We start from the raw sequence: 13,662 nt of genomic DNA, 5'->3' as shown, positions 1-13,662 counted from the left end.
ATCCTACAGGAGGGGGGTAAACTGGTCTGGCTCATGGTGGTCTCATGATCCTACGGGTGGGGGGGTAATCTGGTCTGGCTCATGGTGGTCTCATGATCCTACAGGAGAGGGGGTAATCTGGTCTGGCTCATGGTGGTCTCATGATCCTATGGGAGGGGGGTAATCTGGCCTGGCTCATGGTGGTCTCATGATCCTAGGGTTGGGGGGTTAATCTGGTCTGGCTCATGGTGGTCTCATGATCGTATGGGTGGTCTGGCTCATGGCGGTCTCATGAGCCTATGGGTGGTCTGGCTCATGGTTGTCTCATGTTCCTACGGGAGGCAGGTGATCTGGTCTGGTTCATGGTGGTCTCATGATCCTACGGGAGGTGGGTAATCTGGTCTGGCTCATGGTGATCTCATGATCCTACAGGAGGGGGTAATCTGGTCTGGCTCATGGTGGTCTCATGTTCCTACTGGAGGGGTTAATCTGGTCTGGCTCATGGTGGTCTCATGATCCCATGGGAGGTGGGTAATCTGGTCTGGCTCATGGTGGTCTCATGATCCTACAGGAGGGGGTAATCTGGTCTGGCTCATGGTGGTCTCATGATCCTACTGGTGGGGGGGTAATCTGGTCTGGCTCATGGTGGTCTCATGATCCTACAGGAGGGGGGGTAATCTGGTCTGGCTCATGGTGGTCTCATGATCCTATGGGAGGGGGGTAATCTGGCCTGGCTCATGGTGGTCTCATGATCCTAGGGGTGAGGGGGGGTAATCTGGTCTGGCTCATGGTGGTCTCATGATCCTACGGGTGGTCTGGTTTATGGTGGCCTCATGATCCTATGGGTGGTCTGGCTCATGGTGGTCTCATGAGCCTACGGGAGGGAGGTGATCTGGCTCATGGTGGTCTCTTGATCCTATGGGTGGTCTGGCTCATGGTGGTCTCATGATCATACGGGTGGTCTGGCTCATGGGGGTCTCATGATCCTACAGGTGGTCTGGCTCTTTCTTCCAAACATCATGTGTCAGTGTAGATGTTGCCAAAGAATGTGATCTCTTTTTTTTCTAGTTCATGCTTGACTAGATTCAGTCAACCAACGCCTTTCTGCAGGAGGTCTCTCCTCCTCAGTCGGGAACCCCAGACTCTGGGCCTCATTTATGAGGTTTTGGGGAGGGCAGCACACAAGGAATCTTGCTGCACTACTCTACGTCAGAACAAAAGGGCAGGAATGCACCGTATCTATGTGATACAGCGCATTCCTGTCATTTTCCCCAGCGCAGGCGCACAATGGGCTGCCATGCGCCAATACAGGCACCCTTTTGCCAAGGTGCAATGCAAGGGTGCCTGCGTTGCAGGGCTGATTGATTTTGTGCAGGAAGGGCGACCTTCCTGCACAAAGTCAATCACAAGAGACAATTTCTTTTTTAGGTCTCGCCTAGCGAAAGCAGCGCATGCGCTGCTCTCGCTATCGCGAGTACCTTTTGGAATCGATTCTACAGAACATTCGCATGCACGCGTCTGCATGGACAAAGATGGCTGCTCTCGTCGGATTGTGGACAGCCCGACGCCATCTTGCGATGCTTTCGTTGTCATTGCAATGAAAAAGCGATCGCTGGACAGACATGTCTGAGCTGCGGTGCGGATATGAAGGTGTGCTGATTCGGGAACAGGTTTCATGCTCTGATCGAATCCTCTCCGATCCGCACTAGCGCCACTCTTTGAAGGATTCTGGCGGCAAAACCAGCCTCATTCCACGGCCCGCGGCAACAACTTGCCCGTCGCTCAAGGCACACTCACCGGCCATCGTCCTCCTCCTGCTGGGGGGTAGCTGGTAGCAGTTCTGATCCCAGGTTTGCCATCACCGCGCTTCAAAGCGTCCAGCAGTCGCCATGAAAACGAATACATAGCACAATTTCCGGGGAGGAACAGCTGATCTCAATGACAGCTCTCGAGGCCGAATCAGCCTGAACGCAGCAGACTGTTTGCATAAGTAAACATATCCCAGGCAAGGCAACAGAGGGATGACCACGCGTCCCGCGTAAAGCCTTGTTATTGCTGCACTGTGACCCTCTCCCTGAACCTATAAGACACTCGTGTGCTGAGCTGCACTCACAGCTTTGTAGCCCGTAGTTTCCTGTTATGTTTTCTTATTTTCTGTATGGATCGTCTCTTCATAAACGGCGTATAGGGAGAACAAATCCCGAAAGACGGCCTTAGTGTGCTTTAGACAGGATTGCATACAAGAAGGGATGCTCCAATCTTACATCCACCTATATTTAGCAGTCTCTTGCCACGTTTTACTTTGTAGTGCTGGAAACTTAAGAACAACCAGAAAATTAAACGACCCCTCACTTTGAATTGACCTCTGTTGGCAATGAGAGAACAATGCAGATGAGCTCCACCCTCCCACAAAGTGTTCCCTTTACTCTCCGATCCATACATATTTGGGATACAACCAGCTCACTTACTTGCCCTTTCACATTTCCATCCTTCCAACCTTTGACCCATACATTGAGTACCCATCATCCAGCTATTCACAGATCCAACCAACCATTCATTCTTTCACTTTTTCATCCATCCATACTTTCACCCATCCATCCTTCCATTCACCTATCCATTCATTCTCCTCGCCACCCATCCTTTCACCCATCTAGTCATCATATATTTACCCGTCAATGTTTCTCCCTTCCATCCATTAATCTCTCCACCCTTCAGCACCTCCCTTCTTTGCTCCCTTTCACAGTTCTTTCCGTTTTTCTTGATTTTCTTCTTCACTTTAACCGTCAACTCATATATATGGTCTCCAAACCTGTGGAAAAAAGACGCTTATAAATAACTAATCAAGGATTAAGTGGGACCTCCAATGCAGCTGCTAAAGTGTGTAGTCCTCAACACCACTGGCTACCAATGAACACCACCACCAAACAACTCAAGCCAATGTATAAGAACTTCTCGGCACAGCCAATGGCTGGACTTCTTAATGACAACATTGCAGGTGAACTATAATAACTATTTACGACATCATCTGTCAGTACGGAATCAAAAGCCTTGGGGATGACAGCTTCGTGCGCTGCTGCTGATCCACACTCTGCTGAGCATGTGCATTAGAAAGGAATGTCACCACCAATGTGTCAGGGACACGTTATGAGTATTGCCTAATTTGTAAAAGAATAGGTGCTGGGGCTCAAAGTTTTGCTTAAACGTCCACGGCCAGTGCTACTGAAAGTTGGGGGTGATGAATACCAAGGGTTCATAGTCCTAATTTTTCCTCATGCTTAGGGTGACCAGATTCTCAAAACAACAAGCATTTGCAATGCAATAGGTCTCGCGTTTATGCGAGTTTAAGCTATCGGCATTGTAAATGATTGCCTTTTATTTATGTTTTAAAAACGAAAACAAAAATAAAAGGCATTGTTATTTGCTATGTCAATAGCTCAGACTCACGTAAATGCGAGACCTATTGCATTGCAAATGCTTGTTCTACGTGTGCTGCAGAATGCAGCACAAATAGAAAAAGGAAAGCACGAGGAGAAATAAAAATAAATCTCCTTGTTGTGCCTCCCTAATGCCACCCCTGGGGTGGCGTTAGATTCTGACGTATTCCCAGGTTTACAATCTCCCGTAAATCTGAGAATGCGTTAGGTTTCATGAGTGTTGTGTGGGAACACCCACAGTAACACCCATGAGACGCCCGTTTCATGCAGTGCTCTGCGTGAAAGGGGCACATGTTTATAAGGCCTTGATAAGAAATGTAAAGTGGCTTTACATGGCCTTATAAATAAGCAGTGGCACATTATGCCACTGGAACATCAAAAAAGTGAAGTTCTTACGGCGCAAAAGTGCCAGTCTCTGGGTTCAACGTGCACCAGCATGGGACCTGGCTAGGTGCCAGCCATCTGTTCTGCTCTCAGCCTGAGTTGGCTTCATCTTGCCAACCACGAGCGGCATCTCCTCTTGGATTCTGGTGCAGAACATGTTAGCGCTGTGGGCCCCCCCTCAGGCTGACCGATTTGCAACTTGTGAAAATGCCCATTGTCCACAATTCTGTGCCCTCCAGTTTACACTATGGGAAATGTTGAGGGATGAATTTCGGTTGAGGTAGAGTTTTCCGCTTCACTACACTGCGCTTCCCATATCCATAATTCCTCCAGTTGTCAGGAGTATTCCCCATGACTGGTCTGAAGCCATTCTTACCACCCATCACTGGTCAGAAGGGTGTGGTATGTGGACCGTCTGCATCTCTCCTTTTACACCCGCTCCATCTGCCTCTCAGGGGGGATCTTCTTTCCCAATTAGAAAGTCTGGAGATCGAGAGGGGCAGGAAATGCACCTCGGTCTGCAGAGCCTCCACCTTCATGTCTGGAGATTGGGAGGGGCGGGACATGAGCCTTCCCCTGCAGAGCCTCCACCTTCATGTCTGGAGATTGAAAGGCTCAGGACTCACACCTCACTCTCCAGGGCCTCCACCTTCATGTCTGTAGATTGAGAGGCTCAGGACCCGCGCCTCACTCTGCAGAGCCTCCACCTTCATGTCTATAGATCAAGAGACACGGGACCCGCTCTCGCACTGCAGAGCCTCCACCTTCATGTCTATAGATCGAGAGGGGCGGGACCCGCGCTCGCCCTGCAGAGCCTTCACCTTCATTTCTGGAGATTAAGAGTGGCGGGACCCCCACCTTGCCCTGCAGAGCCTCCATCTTCATGTCTGGAGATTGAAAGGCTCAGGACTCACACCTCACTCTCCAGGGCCTCCACCTTCATGTCTGTAGATTGAAAGGCTCAGGACCCGCGCCTCACTCTGCAGAGCCTCCACGTTCATGTCTATAGATCAAGAGGGACGGGACCCGCTCTCGCACTGCAGAGCCTCCACCTTCATGTCTATAGATCGAGAGGGGCGGGACACGCGTTCGCCCTGCAGAGCCTCCACCTTCATGTCTGGAGATTGAGAGGAGCAGGACCCGCGCTCGCCCTGCAGAGCCTCCACCTTCATGACTGGAGATTGAGAGGAGCAGGACACGCGACTCACCCTCCAGAGCCTCAGCGTTCATGACTAAAGATTGAGAGGGGTGGGACCCGCGCCTCACCCTCCAGAGCCTCAGCCTTAATTTCTAGAAATCAAGAGGGGCATCGGAGCTCCTTCCAGCTGCCAATGGAGGTGGTCGATGTAATTTTATCAGCTTGTTGCCCCTCCACCTAGTCAGTCTCTTCTGGAAGATAAAACTCACACATGGTCTGGCGTGTTGATCATACCGTGGACCCTTCGAAGGCGCTCCTTTCAGAAGGTTTCCATTGTGCTCTGTCGCTGGTCCTGCACACATTTCTGAGCCCCTCCACGATTACCAGCTATGGTTACTGATATTGTACACTGTTTTTTGTTGCTATTATTTTGATGATATACAAAAAACAACAATGCTTCGCTGTAGACTTATTCTGAACTAAGACAGTTTACAGTCCATAGAATGAAATGGAGTGTCTATAGCGCCTGTAAGTCACTCGAGGAGTCGAGTCATACGTCTTCACTTTGTCTCGATGCACCCCTCACTTCTTTATTCACATGAGCACCTGGTCACTTCTTGAGTACTTTATATCATGATTATTGCTGATTTCATTTGCTAAATTCAGTGAATAGATTGAATCAGTGGGATTGTTCTAGCGTTGCTTTTCAATAGATTGATAGATCGGCTAATTTCCTCACTAGGCAACATCTGGAAAACCTTTGGGAAACTCTTTACAGTCACGACTCGAGACATGGACAGAGGAGAACTTGGGAAATTGACTTTCGCAAATTATCGCTAAATTGCACGAAATCTCCGCGAGTATGCGAAACTTTCGCGAAGATGCGGAGATTGCTTTTCCCGCCCATTCGCGATGTGTTTTTTACGTGCTCGCGGGGAAATATATCTCCAACTTGCCCATGCGGTCGCTAATGGGCGCGGCCATCTTGCTCGCGATGCTTATTTCCTGTTCGCGATCGCAATGAAGTGTTCGCGATCGCAAACTATTGCGAGATAGCACGACCGGCTACCAACAATCCAACATCTTGTGGCACGCGCGCGAACGGGTAGGAAAACTCGTCGGCAAACGCAGTGACCCGGTAAGTAGCGACCGCGCGCGCGCGAGAATGCATTTTTAAAGCGCGAACAAGAAAAATACTTCCGTTTCGAGGCAGGTTGCGACAGTTTTGACATTTTCGCGATCTCCGCAGAACACGAAAATGTCAAAATATCGCAAATTCCACGAACGGAACAAAATTTATCGCCCAGGCCTAGCCGGATCCTGAAAAGGCCAAAGTAGAATCGGCCAGGCTCTGAGGTTGTACATGATCTGTATGAAGTATGTGTCCCTGAAACTCCCCGCTCTTCTTGGTCTTCAGAGACCTAAAAACAGCATTCTGTTCTGTCGCCGCTCCGTCCTTCGGAGTCTTCTGGAGGAAGGAGGTCCCCAAGCATTTATTTGAGTATCCGAAAGGATCCACCCCGGGGCAATCATTCCAGAGGAATATTTGGAGTAAAAGGAGAATACACCGAGAAGTTTGAAATAAGCATTGGCGCTGGGCAGGGTTGCGGGCTTGCTCCGGCTTCATTTAACATTCACATCTCTGGGGGATCTTGGTCTCCATGTTCCGATATTGGAGAAGGAGAATATTCCGATCCCGCTGGTTGCAGATGATGCAGTAATATCAGCGTGTATTGAAAAATCAATGCATCAACTTTTGGAAGGCTTCGAGCTATTCTGTAAGGAACAGAAGTTAATAATCAAAAAAGAGAAAAATATATAATAATTAATCCTAAATCAAAGTTATTGTTGACATTCATGATTTATGGTAAACCAACTAAGCGAGTTAAAACATGGCTACCTCAGGATACGAATGGATGACCATTTATGCTGGAAAGCTCATCTGGCGAAGTCGCAAACTAACTTGACGCCACAATTCTATATTTTGTCAACTCAAGCAGCAAGAGACCCATAAAACAAGCACTGACACATTCAAGACAAATGCACGGGTGGCCTGCTCTTCTGGTGCTAAGTGTGGGATTTTACCAAAGTTCAGGCTCTTCATAAACTGGGAAACATCTTCTTGTGACGTGTGCTGAACCTGGGTCCTGGCACCCCAATGACAGCATTAACAGCTGAGCTGGGGTTCACCGGAGGATCTCACCCCGTAAGACAGTGGGTGCAAGTGTGGTCGACTCTATCCTTTGCCTCATATAGAATGGTCCCGCAGGAACTGCGACGATGCAGGAATTACAATAGTTCACCCTGGTTCAAGCACGTTAAGAACATTCAAACATCCACTTGTAGGGGAGAGCAATAGAATAACCCGGAACTGATGAATAAGGCAACCCTAGAACTGGTTACAAAGAAATATTGGGCATTCATGTGGAGTAAGCAAGAAGCCAGGAAAGGCGTCCCTCCGACTAACTACCAGAAAGTATCATGTGAGCCGCGCTGGGGGCCATTCTTGCACTTGCTGTGCTGTAAATATCAATGTTTTAGGTGTTATGGCATAAACCACTGACAAAAAACCTTTGCCTTCAAGTACAACACATGCAGGAATGCTCAGTGGGTTGTGCGCTTCTAGATTTGACATGGAAGTCTGTGGAAGTGTCCCCCCCACATAAAGCAGAGTAGATCATACGGTGGGGGTCAAGAAAGATCTTTTTTTCATCACCTCTTTCTCTCTTTCCGGCCCTCCATACCGCCCACCTTTTCATCCACTGAGGTTCTTTTGGTTGTTACCCACAACGGAGTGACCTCCATGTTGGGGACCCTTCCTTTAAATAAACGAAAGGGAGTTTCACCAGTGGACGAATGAGAAGTGAACCTATACCGGTAAATCTTCTTCCTCATGGCCAAATCCCAACTTTCACCACAGGCAACAGCTTGTTGCAGAGTCTCTTTAAGAACATTGACAAACCTTTCGACCAAATCATTGCTTTGTGGATGGTACAGGGCCGCGTTCTTATGCTTGATCCCCCTGGATCTCAGAAACTCTTCCATGACTAAAGACGTGAACTGAACACCATTGTCTGACAAGAGTGTTAACGGGAAACCCTCACGTTCAAATAACTCTACACCAGACTCATCAGACTCAACGGAATCAACCACCTTGATATCAGGCCAACAGGAAAACATATCAATACACACGATCAAATAGTGATCCCCAGTCTTCAACTTCACAGGTCCCAAAATATCTATAGAAATGTCCGTCCAGTAGCCTGTTCCCTAATAACCATGGGTTGCGTCCTGCACTTCAATATCGTGTCACAACACGCACATCCATCACATTCATGCACCAACCTCTCTACATGTACAACCATCGCACGCTACCAATATGCTTCCCTCATTATTTTCTTTGTCTTGACGATGCCCATGTGCAAGGCATGAGCACTCTTTACTAGCGTATACCTTAGTGCAAGGGGTGTAACCAACTTACTACCACGCATGAGGAGACCATCCTCCACCGCCAGATCTTCCCTAACTTGCCAAAAGCCTTCGAGGACGTCTTCACAGTCCTTCTTCTCACACGAGCCACCTGTGTTAGGACTTTCTGCAAGTCTAAATGTGATGTTCCCTACACTCACGCTCAGAAATCAACCCTTCACTAATCACACACACATTAATTCCTTCCTCCAGTTCTTCACCTCCAAACCACTCAACATCATCTGTCGTTTCACACTCCTCACCCCCGAGTCTTGACAGACAGTCTGCCAGAACTGTAGAGCCATGTGAGAAGTTGGCCTGGCATATGCTGTCTACTATTCTAGTGAGCACCTTGCACCAGTCCAAACAACCCTTATTGATGATAGGTTTAAAGACAACCTTTATTGAAAGCTATCCTATTCAATGGGGAAAGTCGTGGTTGGAAATGTAAAGATTAAGGACACTTAGGAGAGGACTTTGAGCAAACCCCTTTAGACTTAAGGGGTTCTAGGGCCAACACCCATGGGAGCACCAGAGTACTCGAGTTACCTCACCCAGAGAAGCCGGGTGCATACGAGTCTTTTGGTGTCGGGAATCGGCGTTGATTTCAATAGCGATCTGCTGCAAAGTGCTGCTGCCGTTGAAGTGAAAAGTGTCTGGTGTGATCCAAGCCTGGATCGAAGATGAGAAGAACCTGAAAGCAGAGGGGACAGAGTCTGGGTCACTAGCCAGTGACCAAGGGCACGATAGACGAATGCCCACCGATGTAGAGTGATTCAGGTGTGAAGAGGTGAAGCTTGACTATGCAGCCACGAGGACCAGGAGGTGTCGAAGACAACCAGGAGCTGGATTCACGCTGTTCCACAAAGGATGACGAGTGCTGCGGTATCGGTGACTGGATTGGACCCAACAAGCCTTGGCAACAGCAACGCACGCAGAAAGTAAAGAAATGCTTTGGTGCGGACCAGCAAGGTCCGGGGGACTCACCAAGTGGTGGAGAGACATGGCACATCTGGAGCAACTAGGGAAGCCCAAGGAAAGTCAAAGTTACCTTCTTAGGAACCCACCAGTCAGCGAACTAGAGATCGCGGAGCACAGCCTCAAGGATTGCCAAGAAGCATATGCACTTGCAAATGTGCACGGTGTCCAGGGGTTCCGGTTCCACGGTACTCACTAGGGCTGCGGGTCTCAGCTTTGCTGGGGACTCGGGTCGGCCTCTGGGAAGTCTGGAAATCTACCTCCTGGGCTGCAATTCCTTCGGAGTCTGTCGGGAGCTTCGGAGATGCAGACCGGTCAGATGCATCTTTGGTGCCTGCCAAGCAGGGGAGTAACTCCTTTACTCCAAGGGAGATTCTTCGGTCATCCATCCAGCGTCGTGCAGATCGTCAAAGTTCCAGGATTTAGAATCAGAGTTTCATCCAGGTGTAATCTAAAGTCCTTTAGTCAGGGGTTCCTTTCTTATACCCAAGGAAGGGGTTTGACATACTCTGGGGACCCACCTATGGGAGGGTTTGGAAAGAGTGGTGACTACACCCATTTCCTTTGTCCAGTTTCGCGCCAGAGCAGGGGCTGGTAGCCCCTGCAACCGGTTTGAACTGGGTTATGCACAGGGACACCAAATGTGCCCCAGTGCAGACTTCAGAGCACTCTTGGAGTGCACCCACCCAGCCCCAATACACTAAAGCCTATCTGGAAGGGGTTGACACATCCCTGTGACAGGAAACCTATTGTCCAGGCCTCCCCTGATGGGGTTTCATCCAGTAGCAGGAGGCCAGACTTGTGTCTGTGGCTGCAGCATCCATTTTGTGATGGCAAGGCTCTTTTAAACTGGTACCAGGTATACCGGTGTGGACATGTCTCTCCCTCTAGAAGGGTGGAATTCTACCCCCGCTACCAGAACTGGCGGGGGTAGGATTCCAAAGTGTTTGACACCAAACACGACATGTTTCCGTGCAGCCATTCCAAAGTTAGCATTTACTGCGAGGTTATAATGCACTTAAGAGTATATGGTCTGGCTGCATCACAGAACAGCCCCCGAGAATAGGTTCCGAAGGCTGCAGAGGGGTCCTGCTCACGCATGGGCACCCTATCACACAAAATCCAGCACCCTGCCTTCAGGATTGATAAGGCCTGCCATAGGGGTGACTGATAGGTTTATATGTGTAGTGATTTAAGGTAGATATAGGTAACCTATATCTAAGTAAGGGGTGCATGCACCACCTTACCCAATCTGCAGTAGCAGTCCTGTGGTGTCATTTTGGAAGGCTTCCCAGGGGTGGCATAATACATGCTGCAGCCCCTGGTAGGCCTCTGTGGTACCTATGCCCTTAGTACCTGGTGTACCATATACTAGGGACACACAAGGGTACCCCAGTAACCAAACTGGAGTGTACCTAACGTACATGCAATCATTTTAGAGAGGAAGCAGCTAGGCTGGGGTCCTGGATGGCAGGGCCGCAGTCTGACTAAAGTCGAAAAACAGTGAAACACCAGCAAAAAGTGGGGGTAAACATAACGACTAGATCATGGGTACTCACAAACTTTCTCTCGGGGGCCTAATTTACAGTGTGGTTTGTGGCCGAGGGCCGCATTGTGGGGGCGGGGCCATTGGGGTGGGGCTAGAGCAACAAAAGAAACCTGTGACCATGAGGTGGAACACAGGCCCCTGCAGCGGACGCCTTCGTCCACTGAGCCACCCGACCCGGCATACACATATCTCTCTCTCTCTCTCTCCCTCTCTCAGTCTCCCTCCATCTGTCTGTCTGTCTTCCTCCCTCTCTCTATCTCTCTCCCTCTCTCTGTCTCCCTCTCTCTGTCTCCCTCCCTCTCTCTCCCTCCCTCTGTCTCTCTCCCTCTGTCTCCCTCTATCTGTCTCCTATTTGTCTCCTTCTATCTGTCTCCTTCTCTCTCTCTGTCCCCCTCTCTTTCTGTCTCCCTCCCTCCCTCTGTCTGTCTCCCTCTCTGTCTCCCTCTCTCTGTCTTCCTCCCTCTGTCTCCCTCCCTCTGTCTCCCTCTCTCTGTCTCCCTCCCTCTGTCTCCCTACCTCTGTCTCCCTCTGTCTCCCTCTCTCTCTGTCTCCCTCTCTCTCCGTCTCCCTGTCTCTCCATCTTCCTCTCTCTCTATCCCCCTCTATCTCTGTCCCCCTCTCTCTCTGTCTCCCTCTCTCTGTCTGTCTCCCTCTGTCTGTCTCCCTCTGTCTTCCTCCCTCTACCTCCCTCCCTCTGTCTGTCTCCCTCTCCCTCCCTCTGTCTCCCCCTGACTCCCTCCCTCTGTTTCCCTCCCTCTGTCTCCCTCTGTCTGTCGCCCTCCTCTCTTTGTCTGTCACCCTCCTCCCTCTGTCTGTCTCCCTCTGTCTCCCTCTCTGTTTCCCTCTGTCTCCCTCCCTGTCACCCTCCCTCTGTTTCTCCCTCTGTCTCCCTCTGTCTGTCTCTCTCTGTCTCTCTCGGTCTCCCTCTGTCTCCCTCCCTCTCTGTCTCCCTCTCTCTGTATCCCTCCCTCCGTCTCTCCCTCTGTTTTTCCCTCTGTCTCCCTCTCTCTGTCTCCCTCTCTCTGTCTCCCTCTGTGTCCCTCTCTCTGTCCTCCTCTGTCTTCCTCCCGCAGTCTCCCTCCCTCTGTCTTCCTCTCTCTGTCTCCCTCCCTCTCTGTCTCCCTCCCTCTCTGTCTCTCTCCCTCTCCGTCTCACTCTCTCTCCATCTCCATCTCCCTCTCTCTCTGTCTCCCTCTCTATCCATCTCCCTCTCTCTCTATCCCCCTCTCTCTCTGTCTCCCTTCCTCTGCCTGTCTCCCTCCCTCTGTCTCCCTCCCTCTGCCTCCCTCCCTCTGTCTGTCTCCCTCTGTCTGTCTCCCTCTCCCTCCCCCTGACTTCCTCCCTCTGTCTCCCTCGCTCTGCCTCCCTCCCTCTGTCTCCCTCTCTCTGTCTCTCTCTCTCTGTCTCCCTCCCTCTGTCTCCCTACCTCTGTCTCCCTCTCTCTCTGTGTCCCTCCCTCTCTGTCTCCCTCCCTCTCCCTCCCTCTGTCACCCTCTGTCTACCTCCCTCCATCTCCCTCCCACTCCCTGCCTCCCTCTGTCTCCCTCCGTCTCCCTCTCCATCTCTCTGTCTCTCTGCCTCTCTGTCTCTGCCTCTATCTGCCTGTCTCTGTCTATGCCTCTATCTGTCTCTGTCAGTCTCTGTCTGTCTCTATCTCTGTCTGCTTCTGCCTCTATCTGCCTCTGTCTGTCTGTCCCTGTCTCTGCCTCTATCTAGCTCTGTCTGCCCCTGTCTCTATCTGTCTCCCTCCCTCTGTCTCCCTTTCCATTTCTGTCTGTCTCTGCCTCTATCTGTCTGCCCCGTTCCTGTCTCTGCCTCTATCTGTCTCTGTCTATCTCTATCTCTGTCTACTTCTGCCTCTATCTGTCTCTGTCGGTCTCTGCCTCTATCTGTCTCTGCCTCTATCTGCCTCTGCCTCTATATGTCGCTACCTCTATCTTAGTCTCACTCTCTGTCTCTCTCTCTGTGTCTCTATCACTCTGTCTCTGCCTGTCTCTACCTCTATCCGTCTCTGCCTCTATCTGTCTCTGTCAGCCTGTCCCTGTCTCTGCCTCTATCTAGCTCTGTCTGCCCCTGTCTCTATCGGTCTGTGCCTCTATATGTCTCTGTCAGTCTGTCCCTGTCTCTGTCTGTCTCTGTCTCCATCTCTATCTGTCTCTGTCTGTTTCTGTCTCCCTCCCTCTGTCTCCCTCTCTCTGTCTCCCTCCCTCTCTGTCTCCCTCCCTCACTGTCTCCCTCCCTCCCCGTGTCACTCTCTCTCCATCTCCCTCTCTCTCTGTCTCCTTCTCTCTCCGTCTCCCTCTCTCTCTATCCCCCCCTCTCTCTGTATCCCTCCCTCTGTCTGTCTCCCTCCCTCTGTCTCCCTCCCTCTGCCTCCCTCCCTCCCTCTGTCTCCCCCTGACTTCCTCCCTCTGTCTCCCTCCTTCTGCCTCCCTCCCTCTGTCTCCCTCTCTCTGTCTCTCTCTCTGTCTCCCTCCCTCTGTCTCCCTCCCTCTGTCTCCCTCTCTCTCTGTGTCCCTCCCTCTCTGTCTCCCTCCCTCTGTCACCCTCTGTCTACCTCCCTCCATCTCCCTCCCACTCCCTGCCTCCCTCTGTCTCCCTGCGTCTCCCTCTCCATCTCTCTGTCTCTCTGCCTCTCTGCGTCTATCTGTCTGTCTCTGTCTATGCTTCTATCTGTCTCTGTCAGTCTCTGTCTGTCTCTATCTGTCTGATTCTGCCTCTATCTGCCTCTT

Source organism: Triturus cristatus, chromosome 4_2 (genome assembly GCF_964204655.1).
Source record: "Triturus cristatus chromosome 4_2, aTriCri1.1, whole genome shotgun sequence".
In the NCBI taxonomy this organism is placed as follows: Eukaryota; Metazoa; Chordata; class Amphibia; order Caudata; family Salamandridae; genus Triturus; species Triturus cristatus.
This window is presented reverse-complemented; position numbering follows the sequence as displayed.